Below are 14,367 nucleotides of genomic sequence, written 5' to 3'. Positions count from 1 at the left end.
TGTGGCTAGAATTCATAGGGCAGAATATTAAGGAGGAGAGGGCTGTACAGAGAAAGAGCTCTGGAAATCTGAAGATAATACTTACCCTCCTTGACTGTTTAACAGAGTAGTGATCAGAGTATGCAGGTATGAAAATCGCCTGAGAGGCTGGACCCGGTGGCTCGCACCTGCAATCCCAGCACTTTGGGAGGCTGAGGTGGGTGGATCACAAGGTCAGGAGATAGAGACCATCCTGGCAAACATGGTGAAACCCCATCTCTACTAAAAATACAAAAATTAGCTGGGTGTGCTGACACACGCCTCTAGTCCCAGCTACTCAGGAGGCTGAGGCAGGAGAATCTCTTGAACCTGGGAGGCAGTGGTTGCAGTCACCCGAGATCCAGCAAAGCATGGGCAACAGAGCAAGACTCAGTCTCAAAAAAAAAAAAAGAAAGAAAAAAGAAAAGTGCATGAGAATGGAAAAAGAATCATCCACAAAGAGAGCCAGCCCCTCTTCCCCCCTGGCTCTTAGGACCCCGATGACAAGGTGGGGAGGCACCTCGCGAGGCGGAGACTGAGAGCCAGCTCCTCTTCCCCCGCTGGCTCTTAGGACCCCCATCGCAGGAAGGGGAGGCACCCCCCGCGAGGCGGGGTCTCAGAGCCAGCCCCTCTTCCCCCACTGGCTCTTAGGACCCCCATCGCAGTGGGGGTAGTCACCCACCTGAGGTGGGGACTGAGAGCCAGCCCCTCTTCCCCCGCTGGCTCTGAGGATCCTCCGTGGACTCACAGCCTCTTTCCCATATTGTGAGTAATATCATCTCCCCCTCTGGAGATTACGAACTCTTTCACAGATGGGTGTACACCCTCGGTGTACAGAGGGTGTACACCCGTCTGTATTGGGAGTAATATCATCCTCTTCATCCCTGAATATGAAGAACAGTATCACAGGGGTGTTTCTACTCCCTGCGATATCGCCTGTCATATCCTCCTCTCCCACGTTGCAATTAGAAGGAATATCAGTGGGGGCGTGTCCACCTGTAGGGAAAAGAAAGAGAGATCAGACTGTCACTGTGTCCATGTTGAAAGGAAAGACATAAGAGACTCCATTTTGAAAAAGACCTGTCCTTTAAACAATTGCTTTGCTGAGATGTTCTTAATTTGTAGCTTTGCCCTAGCCGCTTGGCCCCAGCCACTTAGACCCAACCTGGAGCTCACAAAAACATGTGTTGTATAAAATCAAAGTTTAAGGGATGTAGGGCTGTGCAGGACGTGCCTTGTTAACAAAATGGTTACCAGCAGTATACTTGGTAAAAGTCATCGCCATTCTCTAGTCTCAATAAACCGGGGACACAATGCACTGTGGAAAGCCGCAGGGACCTCTGCCCTTGAAAGCAGGGTATTGTCCAAGCTTTCTCCCCATGTGATAGTCTGAAATATAGCCTCATGGGATGAGAAAGACCTGACTGTCCCCCAGCCCGACACCCGTAATGGGTCTGTGCTGAGGTGGATTAGTAAAAGAGGAAAGCCTCTTGCAGCTGAGATGGAGGAAGGCCACTATCTCCTGCTTGCCCCTGGGAACTGAATGTCTCGGTGTCAAACCCAATTGTACATTCGTTCAACTCTGAGATAGGAGAAAAGCTGCCCTGTGGCGGGAGGCGAGACATGTTTGCAGTAACACTGCCTTGTTCTTCTTTACTCCACTGAGATGTTTGGGTGGAGAGAAACAAATCTGGCTTACGTGCACGTCCAGTCATAGTACCTTCCCTTGAACCTAATTATGACATAGATTCTTTTGCTCACATGTCTTCTGCTGACTCTCTCCTTATCATCACCCTGCTCTCCTACTACATTCCTTTCTGCTAAAATAATGAAAATCATAATCAATAAAAACTGAGGGAACTCAGAGGCTGGTGCCGGTGCAGGTCCTTGGTGTGCTGAGCGCCAGTCCCTTGGACCCACTGTTGTATCTTTACACTTTGTCTCTGTGTCTTATTTCTTTCCTCAGTCTCTGGTCCCACCCAACTAGAAATACTCACAGGTGTGGAGGGGCAGTCCACCACTTCATCCACCTTCTGTCATATTGAAAGTAACATCATCTTCTTCCCTCCAGGATCGTGGGAATAATATCCCTGGGGGGTTTCCACTTTCTGCCATGTATGTAGTCATATCACCCCCTCCGCCGTGGAATATTATTAAGGACCATCTCACACGGGGGTGCATACTTCCTCCGATATTGGGAGTGACATCAACCTCACGGTCTCTGAATATGAGGAATAAAATCACAGGGCGGGTGTACACCTCGTGCTCTACGATGGGGAGTCATATCTGTCTGTTATGGGGAGTAATATCATCCTCTCCCTTTCAGGATACTAATAACAATTTAACAGGCTGGGTGAACACAGCCTGCGATGCTGAAATTATTATCATCCTCTCCCCCTCTTCCTCCCCTGGCTCTTAGGATGCCCATCTCAGGGGAGCGAGCCACCCCCCGCGAGGCGGGGACTGAGCCAGCCCCTGTTCCCCCCCTGGCTCTTAGGATCCGTATCGCGAGGGAGGGAGGCACCCCCCGCGCGGCGGGGACTGAGAGCCAACCCCTCTTCCCCCCATGGCTCTTAGGACCCCCATCGCTGTGGGGGGAGGCACCCCCCGCGCAGCGGGGACTGGGAGCCAACCCCTCTTCCCTGCCTGGCTCTTAGGACCCCCATCGCAGGGTAGCAAGGCACCCCTCGTGAGGCAGGGACTGAGAGTCAGCCCTTCTTCCCCCCCAGCTCTTGGGACCCCCATCGCAGGGGGGGAGGCACCCCCCTCGTGGCGGGGACTGAGAGCCAGCCCCTCTTCCCTCCATTTCTCTTAGGACCCCCATCGCAGGGGGGGAGGCACCCCCCGCGAGGCGGGGACTGAGAGCCAGCCCTTCTTCCCCGCCCAACTCTGAGCATCCCCATCACACGGGGGAGGCACACCCCGCGAGGCGGAGACTGAGAGCCAGTCCCTCTTCCTCCCCGGCTTATGACCCCCATCGAGGATTCTAAGATCCTTAGGACCGACCTGGAGGGCTGTGGGTATTAGGTGTCCAAGAAGAAAACTCAGATCTGCCGACGACCGCAGGTACCTTACTTGGGATTTACTATTCGACAGGTGTCCGAAAGCAGCCCGGGATCCCAAAGAAAGCAGGTCATTTGCAATCTTCCGGAGCCTAAGGGCAGAAGGCTGGTGAGAGAATTCCTAGGAGCTGTGGGGTTTTGTAGACTGCGGAGCCCAAACTTTGCAGTATTAGCCACGCCTTTCTATGACATCACAAAGGGGGCGGGGACCAGGAACATTTGGAATGGGGATTCCAACAACAGCAAGTCTTTCATGACTTAAAGGAAAAACTTCTGAAAGCCCCAGCCCAGGGGCTACCCGATCTCACAAAGCCTTTTCCATTGTATGCGTCAGAGAAAAGATGGCAGCTGGACTTTAAACCCAAACTGTGGGGCCTTGGCTGAGGCCGGTGACCTACCTCTCTAAACAGCTAGACAGAGATTCGAAAGGATGGCCCCCATGTTTGAGGGCCTTGGCAGCAACTGCCCTGCTAGAACCAGATGCAAATAAGCTTACTCTTGGGCAAAACCAGAACAGAAAGGCCCCCCATGCTGTGGTGACTGACAGCCAGCCCCTCTTCCCCCCCTGGCTATTAGGAACCCCATCGCAGCGGGGAGAGGCACCCCCCATGAGGCGGTGACTGAGACCCAGCCCCTCTTCCCTCCCTGGCTCTTGGGACCCCCATCCCGGCGGGGGGAGGCACCCCCCGCGAGACAGGGACTGAGAGCCAGCTCCTTTCCCCCCCTGGCTCTTAGGACCCCCATCGCAGAGGGAGGAGGCACCCCCCGCGAGGCGGGGACTGAGAGGCAGCCCCTCTTCCCCCGTGGCTCTTGGGACCCCCATCGCAGAGGGGGGAGGCATCCCTCGCGAGTCGGGGAATAAGAGCCAGGCCCTCTTCCCCCACTAGCTCTTAGGACCCCCATAGCCGGGACCCCCCTTGATGCGGGGTGTAAGAGCCAGCCCCTCTTCCCCCCCTGGCTCTTAGGACCCCCATCGCAAGGGGGTGAGACACCTCCCGCGATGCAGGGAGTGCTTGCCAGCCCCTCTTCCCTCCCTGGTTTTTAGGATCCAAGGTGGACTCACAGCCTGTTTACGGTATTCGGAGTGATATCATCTCCACCTCTGGAAATTATAAACTATTTCACAGATGGGGGTACACCCTCGGTGTGCAGAGGGTGTACAGCCGTCTGTTTTGGGAGTAATATCATCGTCTTCCTCCCTGAATATTAAGAACAGTATCATAGCTGTGTTTCTACTGCAGGTGTGATTGGGCGTCACATCCTCCTCTCCCACGTGGAAATTAGAACCGATATCAGTGGGGGCGTGCACACCTTCTGTGATATTTAAAGTGACATCATCCTCTTCCCTCCAGGATCATGAGAACAATATCCCTGGGGAGGTACACTTTCTGCGATATTGGGAGTAATATCTCCCCCTCCGCCTTGGAATATTATTAAGGACCATCTCACACGGGGGTGTACACTTCCTGCCATATTGGGAGTAATATCGACCTCTCGGCCTCTGAATATTAGGAACAATATCACAGGGTGGGTGTACACCTCCTGCTCTGTTATGGGGAGTAATATCTATCTATTACGGGGAGTAATATCATCCTCTCCCTTTCAGGATGTTAATAACAATATCACAGGGTGGGTGATCACAGCCTGCGTTACTGGAATTATTATCATCCTCTCCCCCTCGGGATACCAGGAACAATATCACAGAAGAGGTGTACACTCCCTGCGATTTTGGAAGTAATATCCTACGCTTCTTCCGTGAATATCAGGAGCAATATCACCGGGTGGCTGTACATTCATTGCTATGTTGGGAGTCATGTCATACTCTACTCCCTGGATATTAGGATCAGTGTCACAGGGTGAGTGTACACCTACTGAGATATTAAAACTAATATCATGCTCTCCATCCCTGGATATTAGGAACAATATCACGGGTAGGTGTACACCCCCTGTGGTATTAGGAGAAATAATACGATTAATTATTAAGCATCAATCTTAATATTATTAATTGTTAAACATCAGTCTTAATAATTATCAATGGTAATATTAATTAATAGTATAATGTTATTAATCATTAATGATTATTTTAAATGTACGATTATGCACGATTAAAATTATCTGTATTAATGTCAATAATATTAGTTATTAATCTTAATATTAATTATTGTTTTATTACCAACATCACTTATGACTGATTTATGTAACACTGATTAATAATATCATTATTTTATTATTAATAGTGATATTGTTATTATTAATAGTAATTGTTAATATTTTTAATCCGTATTAACTTTTACTATCTCTATTGCAATTATTAATATCGATGATTACTATTAATTATTAATATATTTATTAATATTAATAATTAATATAACTGTTCCCGATATCTGTGGGGGAGAGGATATTACTCCCGACGTCGCTGAAAGTGTACACCCCTCTATGATGTTTCTCCTAATTGCCAGGGCGTAGAGGATGACATTATTGAAAATATCGCTGTGGGTGTACCTCCGTTCAGTCATCTTGTTCCTAATGTCCTGGGTGGGAGCGGATGATATGACTCCCAATATCGCAGGGGGCGTAGACCTCCCCCGTGATACTGTCCCTAACGTCCAAAGGTGGAGAGGATGATATTTCTTCCAATTTCGCAGGGGGTGTACACCACCCCTATGATATTGATCCTAATATCCAGGGGGCGAGAGGATGATCTTAGTCTCACTATTGCAGGAGGTGTACACTCCCTAGGGATATTGTTCCTAATATTCAGGGACGGAGAGGAAGATCTCACTCCCAATATAGCAGGGAGTGGACACCCCTTCTGTGACATTGTTCCTAATAGCCAGCGGGGCAGAGGAAGAAATTACCCCCAATATCGCAGGGGGTGTGCGCCCCCTTGTGACATTGTTCCTTATATCCTGGGAGGGAGAGGATGATACTGGTGGCAATGTCGCAGCGGCTGTACGCACCCACTGTGATATTGTTTCTTATATTCAGGGGGAGAGGATGATATGACTCCCAATATCGCAGGGCTTGTGCACACCTCCTGCGACATTGTTCCTAATAACCCAAAGGGGAGAGCCAAATATTACTGTCAATATCGCAGGAGGTGTACACCTCTTTGGTAATATTGTTCTTAATATCCATGATGGGAGAGGATGATATTACTCCCAATACCGCAAGAAGTGTACAGCCGCCTGTGATATAGTTCCTAATATCTAGGTGGAGAGAGGATGATATTACTGCCCATATCGCATGAGCTGTAAAACCCCTTCCACATTTTGTCTACAATCCCGACGGGAGAGGACGATACTACTCCCAATATCGAAGAAGGTGTACACCCCCCTGGGACATTATTGCCAATATCCACGTTGGGAGACGATGACATTACGCCCAATATCGCAGGGGATGTACACCCACCCCGGGATATTGTTCCTTATATAGAGAGGGGGAGGGGATGATATTACTCCCAATATCGCAGGGGCTGTACACCCCTCCTGTGATATTGTTCTTAATATCCTAGGAAAGAAAGGATGATACTACACGCAATATCTCAGGGGGTGTACACCCACCTCCTTCAGATATTGTTCTTAATGTACTCCACCTCCCCCGACCAGGGATATTGTTCCTTATATCCAGGGGAAGAGAGGCTAACATTATGCCCAATATCGCAGGGGTGTACACACCCTCTGTGATGTTGTTCCTAGTATCCAAAGGTAGAGACGACGATATTACTGGCCATATCGCAGGGGGTGTACACCCCTCTTGTGATACTGTTCTTAATATTTAGGGAGGGAGACAATGATAGTACTGTCCATATTGCTGGAGTCACAGCAGCCCCGTGACGTTGTTTTTAATATTCAGTTTGGGAGAGGATGATAATAATTTCAATATAACAGGGGACACCCCCCCCCCCGTGATGTTGTCCCTAATGTCCAAGGGAAGAGAAATGATATGACTCACAATATGTCAAGGGGTGTACATCCCCTGTATAATATTCTTCCTAATATCCAGGGGGGATTAGAATGATATTACTCCCAATATCACAGGGGGTGTACGCGACCCCTTTTATATTGTTTCTAATATCTAGGGAGGGAGAGGATGATATTACTCCCAATATTGTAGGGGTGTACACCCCTCCCGTGACATTGTTTTTAATATTTAGGTAGGGAGTGGATGATATTACTCTCAATATCTCAGAGGGTTTACACTCTTCCTGGGATATGGTTTCTAATATTAAGTGGGAGAGAGGATGATATTATTCCCAGTATCGCAGGGGGTGTACATGTCCTGTTATTTTGTTCCTAATATCCAGGTTGGGAGAGGATGATATTACTGCCTATATCGTAGGAGTTGTACACCCCATCAGTGATATTATTCCTCATATTCAGGGGAAAAGAGAATGACATTACTCCCAATAGCGCAGGAGGTGTACACACCCCTTTGATATTGTTCCTAATACGCAGTGGAGGAGACGATGATATTACTGGCCATATCGCGAGGGGTGTACACCTCCTCTGTGATATTGTTTTTAATATCCAGGGGTTAGAGGATGACATTACTCCCATGATTGTAGTGGGTGTACACCAATTCTGTGGTATTGTTCTTAATATCCAGGGAGGGAGAGGATGATATTACTGTCACTATCGCAAGGGGTAGACACTCCTTCTTTGATATGGTTCCTAATATCCAGGGGGGAGAGTATGATATTAATCCCAAAATCGCTATGGGTATACACCCCTTTTTGATATTGTTCCTAATACGCCGGGGGACAGTCTATGATATTACTGCCCATATCACAGGGTGTGTACACCAGAACTGCTATATTGTTTCTTATTTCCAGCAATGAAGAAGTTGATATTACTCCCAAAATGGAATGGGCTGTAAACCCCCCATAAGATATTGTTCCTAATATCCAGGGGGAAAGGATGATATTACTTTCAATGTTGCAGCAGGTGTATAATCTGCCTGTTATATTGTTCCTAATATCTGGGGTGGGGGCGGCGGGGTGAGAACGATATTACTCACAATATCTCAGAGGGTGTACACTGCCCTTGTGATATTGTTCTAAATATCCACTGGGGTAGAAAATCATATTACTCCCAATATCGCAGGTGGTGTAAATGCCCCCCGATATTTTTTCTAATATCCAGGTGAGGTAGGATGATATTACTCCCAATATCACAAGCGGTGTACACACCTTCTTTGATATTTTTCCTACTATTTACTTGTGGAGAGGATGATATTACTCCCAGTATCAAAAGAAGTGTACAAGCCCCCTGTGATATTGTTCCTAATATCCAGGCTAAAAGCGGATGGTATTACCCCCAATATCGCAGGGGGTTGGCTGTACACTCCGCCTGTGATATTATTTCTAATATCCAGGGGAAGAGAGAATAATATTACTCCCAATGTCGCAGGGGCTGTACACACCTTGTGATATCGTTCCTAATATCAGTGAGGGGAGGAGATGATATTACCACAAATATCAGAAGAGGTGTACACCTTTCCTGTGATATTGTTCCTAATCTCCATTTTGAGAGAGGATGATATTACTCACAATATCGCAGGGGTTTTACACTTCCCCTGTGATATTGTTCCTAATATCCAAGTTGGGAGAGGATGATCTTACTCCCAATATCGCTGGGGGTATACACCCCTTCTGTGATATTGTTCCTAACATCCACAGGGGAAGAGATTAATATTACTCCCAATATCCCAGAGGGTACACGTCCCCACTGTTATATTGTACCTAATATCAAGGGGTGGAGAAAATGATATTACTCCCAATAGCGCCGTGTGTATACAGCCCTCCTGTGATATTGTTCCTAATATCCAGGGGCTAAAGATAGATATTACTCCCAATATCCAGGGGATAGAAGTTGATATTAAACCGAATATCACAGTGGGTGTACACAACTCCTGTCATATTGTTCCAAATATCCAGGCAGAGAGAGGATAATATTACTCAAAGCATTCCTGGGGGTGTACACAGCCCTCTGTGATATTGTTTCTAATATACAGAAAGGGAGAGGATGATATTACTCTCAATAAACAGAAGGGTACAATTCCCATGTGATGTTGTTCTGAATATCTAGGGTGAGAGAGGATGATATTACTCCCAACATTGCAGAAGTTGTAAACACCTTCTGTGATATTGTTCCTAATATCCGGGGAGAAAGAAGATGATATGACTTCCAATATCGCAGGGGGTGTGCAGCCCCCTCCCTGTGATATTGTTCCTAATATCCGGGGGAAAGAGGATGATGTTACTCCCAGGATCGCAGGGGGGTGTACACCCCCCTGTGATATTGTTTCTAACATCCAGAGGGGGAGAAGTTGATATTACTTCAAACATCGCCGGGGGTGTACACCCCACCTGTGATATTGTACTTAATATTTAGCGGGAGAGAGGGGGGTGATATTACCAACAACGTAGGGGAAAGTCAACCCCTCTCCCCTGCTGGATATTACGAGCCATATGACAGGGAGGTGTCCACCCCCCACCATATGGAGAGTAATATCACCCTGCTCTCCCCCCACCTCCAGCTTCTTTCTGCTAAGGTCCCCTTGCCCCTCCAGGTGGCTTTCTTGGGCAGGGCATAAAAGAAATTACGTGGTTTTCTTGCTCAGATTTGTTCGCAAGTCCACGAGAAATACTCAGGGACTCTTGCAAAAATCCAGTGTTACAGCAGCTAAGTCAGCCAGCTAGCCGTGCCCTACAGTTGAGATGGCATGTCATGATTCACCTCTCTTTTACCTGCTGACTCCTCCTCAGCCTTCCGGACTCTGCTTAGGTGCCTCTTCCTCCAGGTTGTCCGCTCCCATCCCCACCCTTCCTTACCTGCTCTCCTAATACCATGGGCTGATCCAGCGCAGCATTTGTCACACATCTTACAGCTGTCTGCCTCCAGTCTGTATCCGGACTCCACAACCTGAAGGTAACGGCTGCATCTGCCTTGATCATCATTGTATCCCTTGCTCCTACAACAGCACCTAACACAGAGTAATTCCTCAGTCAACATTTTCTGGATGGGTGAACAAAAAATAAATCTACACATCAAGTGAAAATTAGGCTGAGCAGAAATGAAGCAAGTGATAAAGTACAAGAGAAGGTTATACCTGTTATTCTAGGCATGCTAATTCTAATTTTAGAATTGCTGTGGTTATTTCATGTTACTCTGCCAGGCTTCAGTGTTAGGCAAGGGCAATTCTCTGTGTAAGCAGGGATAGCTTTCCTGAAAGGTCCTGTTGGTCCTGGGAAGTGATGGTATAGGTGACTCATCCCTCAAACCGGAAGGCTAAGCTAAACTAGCAGGAGAGCTGCAGCAGGAACCTTCTGGCAGGAAAGAAACAGCATGCTCTGTGTACCACCCGTGTGTGACCGGAAATAAAGGATGCCCACCATGTGAAGACTGACCAGGACGCAGAGAGAAGGACGTCAGGCAAGATCCCGTCCGTGCTTCGGGACACATCATGTCTATTAGCATCATTAAGTACTAGCTGACACGCATAGAGCATTGAGTATGTGCCAGGCACTGTGCTAAGCACTTCACATTCACTACTTCATGGAACCCCCACCATGGCCCTATAAGGCGAAACTTATAAATATCACCATTAGATAGATGGGGAAATTGAGGCTTGGAGAGGTTAAGTTGTTTGCCTGAGGTCACAAAGCTGGTAAGCAGCAGAGCTGGAATCCAAACCAACAGAAATTCCATCTAGATACCCAACTCCTCACTGCCGTCTATCCTTGGAAACTAGACTAGTCTCCAAGGAAACATGAATCTACATTTTCTTTCAACTAATAAGAGCTCTTTCCTTACGGTAATTATTTAAATAGTTTTAATAAAAATTTAAAATCTATTTCAAGATTAAAGTTTCAAAGCCATCAAACATCAAATATATATGAAAATACATTTGTATACATTATAAACAGATATATGACGTGACATGAAGTGCTGGATCCAGTGCATCAGAAAATACACGCAAATATAAAATACCCGACAGCATTATGTAAAACATCAGCTGCTTGCCAAATCGGCATTAAATACTTAAGCACTGTAACCTGTTGCTTAAAGTATTACAAATCCAGCCTTATCTAAAAATCTCTATTTGTCCTAGGAAACTAATACTTTTTAAAAACAATAATTTGGTAATTTTAATAATATTTAGATCTATCTAAACTTAAAGCCTATATATTTACCACCCTTTTACATGCTTACCAGTATTACAGACACAATAAATTTTATCAGGTATTTTTGATAATGTGCTAGGAATTGTTTGAAATATAAAGAAGAATAAGATTTCGTTTTCACCATCTCAGAGATTCCAGATAGTGGTGGACACAGAAACCCGTGAAAATAACTGCAGGATGAAATAGACGAAATTATAGAAGCCCTATGTACCATGGAAAAATGGACATGGACATGGAAATTTTATTTCATATGCATACTCGTTAAAGAAAGAAGAAGCCTAAAAAAGTTAGCTACCTTTGGTTTTTATTACTTATGTCTTACACTCAAGTGAACTTTTTTCTGTCTAATCTAATATCATTCAAATCCTGAGTCCTTTTAATTAAGTTATCCTAAAATGAATTTTCATGAACACAGAATTTGTGCTATTACTCTATCTGCACCTCATGGATATTACCACATTTTAGATTTTATGTTTTAAAACACAAAACAATATAAAACCTAAAGTTTTAACATAAAATGTCTTTGGATCTTCAACTAAAATACTAAAGATATAAAAAACTTTATTCTCCTCAAGATAAAACTATATTTAAAATTGTCAATGAAATAGTGGATTGATCATTTATATTTCTATAAATATATGGAAAATAATCTATTTTTTAATTGTAAGACATTACAATTTTAGATTGTATTTGCATTTAGGAAAATTTCACATAATCTTTACCAGATCCATGCTTACTCTGATAAAAATTTGTTTTTTCAATAGTTGATTCTTCAAAATATCTTGACTAATCCTTCTCCCTCTACAAACAATATTATTATTTGCCAATATTCAAAAGTCTGAATAAACGACCTTATCCCTGGGAATATCTTGCCAAAAAACTATTACCTGCAGCTACAAAGTCCAGAATGTCACCTTCTTCAGAACAAACAGTTCAGTTTCTCCCATAAAAAATGCAAGGGAAACAAAAAAAGAGGATTGAGGAAATCTAAAAGAGATATAATAGCCCATATCAACCAAACACAATACATAACCCTTATTAGCATTCTAATTCAAACCAACCAACTAAACAAAAAGTTTTTAGACAATTGAAGATATTTAAATATTGCCTGGATAAACCGATGCTATTAATGGATTATTTAGGTGTGATAATGGTATTGTGGTTACATTGATGGGAATCTTCTTTTTTATAAATGGGGTCTTGCTATGTTGCTCAGGGTGGTCTTGAACTCCTGGCCTAAAGTGATCCTCCAACCTCTGCCTCCCAAAGAGCTGGGATTACAGGGAGGAGCCACTGCACCCAGTCTCATTGATGGAATTATTATCTTTTAGAGAAATATTCAAAAATACAATACAATGATAGACTATCTGGGATTTGATTCAAAATAATTCAGTGGGGAGGGGACTGTCAGCAGTTAAAGAAGACACAAGGTTGGCCCAGAGGAGAAGTACATACAGGTTAATTATACTAATCTCTTTATAAACATTGTTTGAAATATGACATAATGTATCCTATACATCTGATACCTTGAGTAACACAATAATAGTCCCCTTAATTTTAGGAACTACTGGTCATAAATATGACCTTACATATAGACATCTCCTCTATACATAGCAAAATCACATTATTTGACAAAAAGGAAATCTCTTAGGCTACGTTTAATCTTATTGTTCTCTTTGCCTGGATCTGGGAATAGAAACTGCTTCACTGGCTAAGTAAATCATAACTGTCCCAAAATATTCTTAATTACTGATTTCAATAAACATATCCCTTCGTTCTAAGAACAATTAAGAAAATGAAGTTTATGTTCAGGTAAACCTGACAATGTTAAGGTAGTTGAGTAACAGGGAAGTAATGATTAACTGAATTTCATACTGGATTCTCAAATCCTTTTTCTTTTTCTACTCTAATGTTTCCTTTGGATGGGGCGAATTCTAGTATTGTTAGCGATCACCTATGTAACTTTTTTGCAGGTGGTGTATATGGAATCAATGAATGCTTAAAACCAATTAAAAATAATTTCAGTGATTACATGAAAACACAGCTAGAAAAACTAAAGTATTTTTGTAGAAATTACGAGAAGGTTACATTAACAATCAGAATAAGGTTACTATTTAGACTGTAATCAGGTGTCAATGTGGAAAGAAATTTCTGAGCGTTTTTCCGGAAGGCTGGGGAGGAATGAGAATCATGACTCTCCACACTTCCAATAAAACGTGGTGAAGGACTGGTGCAAACTCTCAGAAGCCACCATTTGCTAAATCTCCCCGCCAGCCTTGTCAGTCCTTACCGCCGTTTGATTCCATTATTTTTCTCGTGGTTTCTGCTGTTTCTCTCAATTGTCTAACGACCGTTATTAAGTAAAAATGAATGAAACGGGGCCGTGTGATCTAGGCAGCCTGGAGATGAGATTTTGGAATCATAAGCTACATTCCAATGTATAAACAGATTTTATGCATTTTGGATACTCAATGTACACAGAATCGGCACTGTAGAATGTGACTGCCCTGCCAGAAGGCATCTGCTCGGGACTTGCTGGCAACCGACAGTCCCCTCTGCTTGCAACCCTCGGCCAGCCGCCGGGGACCCCTAGTCCACCGGTTCCTGGACGTTCTCTCTACTCTCAGCGGCCACCGCCTCCACTCCCACCCCGATAGTCCCGAACCTGCCGGCCCGAGGGTTCGCAGAGGGCCAGTGGTTGCGACAGCCCCGCGTCCCGGCCCCCTCATCTCTTGGACCTTCCCCCCGGGCCAGCGCAGCCCAGCTTCCTGGGCAAGTTTCACGCTACCAGGATCCAGTGCGGGGCGACGAAGTGGAGAGCTGTAGCGAGACTCCGAAGAGAAATTCCGGCTTCGCGGGGCGGCGCGGAGCCCGGAGCTGCCCACCTCCGCCGCCTTGGGAAGGCGGCTGGGATTAGAAGGTGGCTTCGGGCCGGCAGGGAGTCCGGGGGAGGGATTCCCGGTACCGCCGGCACCGACGTCGAGGGGTGCCTGGGTTCTTGGGAACCACGAGAGGAAAAAGAACGAAAATCACACCGGGGAGGAAGGACGCGCAGAACACCCCCCTGTGAAGCAGGTGCTCTGGTCGGGCGTGAGCCGG

General features: G+C 45.5%; 1 long non-coding RNA gene across 2 annotated transcripts in view; it reads right to left on the bottom strand.

Annotated features, from left to right (window-relative positions):
• LOC129532857 (uncharacterized) overlaps positions 1-14,367 on the bottom strand; it is a 28,512-nt gene that overhangs the window by 2,684 nt on the left and 11,461 nt on the right. For both annotated transcript variants that reach the window (XR_008678786.2, XR_008678788.2), the window contains exons 2-5: positions 9,916-10,067; positions 3,025-3,172; positions 2,016-2,239; positions 86-1,014 (exon numbers count right to left, since the gene is read on the bottom strand). This is a non-coding gene — a long non-coding RNA (uncharacterized lncRNA). The remainder of the gene's footprint in view (positions 1-85; positions 1,015-2,015; positions 2,240-3,024; positions 3,173-9,915; positions 10,068-14,367) is intronic.

Source organism: Gorilla gorilla, chromosome 3 (assembly GCF_029281585.2).
Source record: "Gorilla gorilla gorilla isolate KB3781 chromosome 3, NHGRI_mGorGor1-v2.1_pri, whole genome shotgun sequence".
NCBI lineage: Eukaryota > Metazoa > Chordata > Mammalia > Primates > Hominidae > Gorilla > Gorilla gorilla.
The sequence above is the reverse complement of the archived record's forward strand: the minus strand, read 5'-3'. Positions and strand labels throughout refer to the sequence as shown.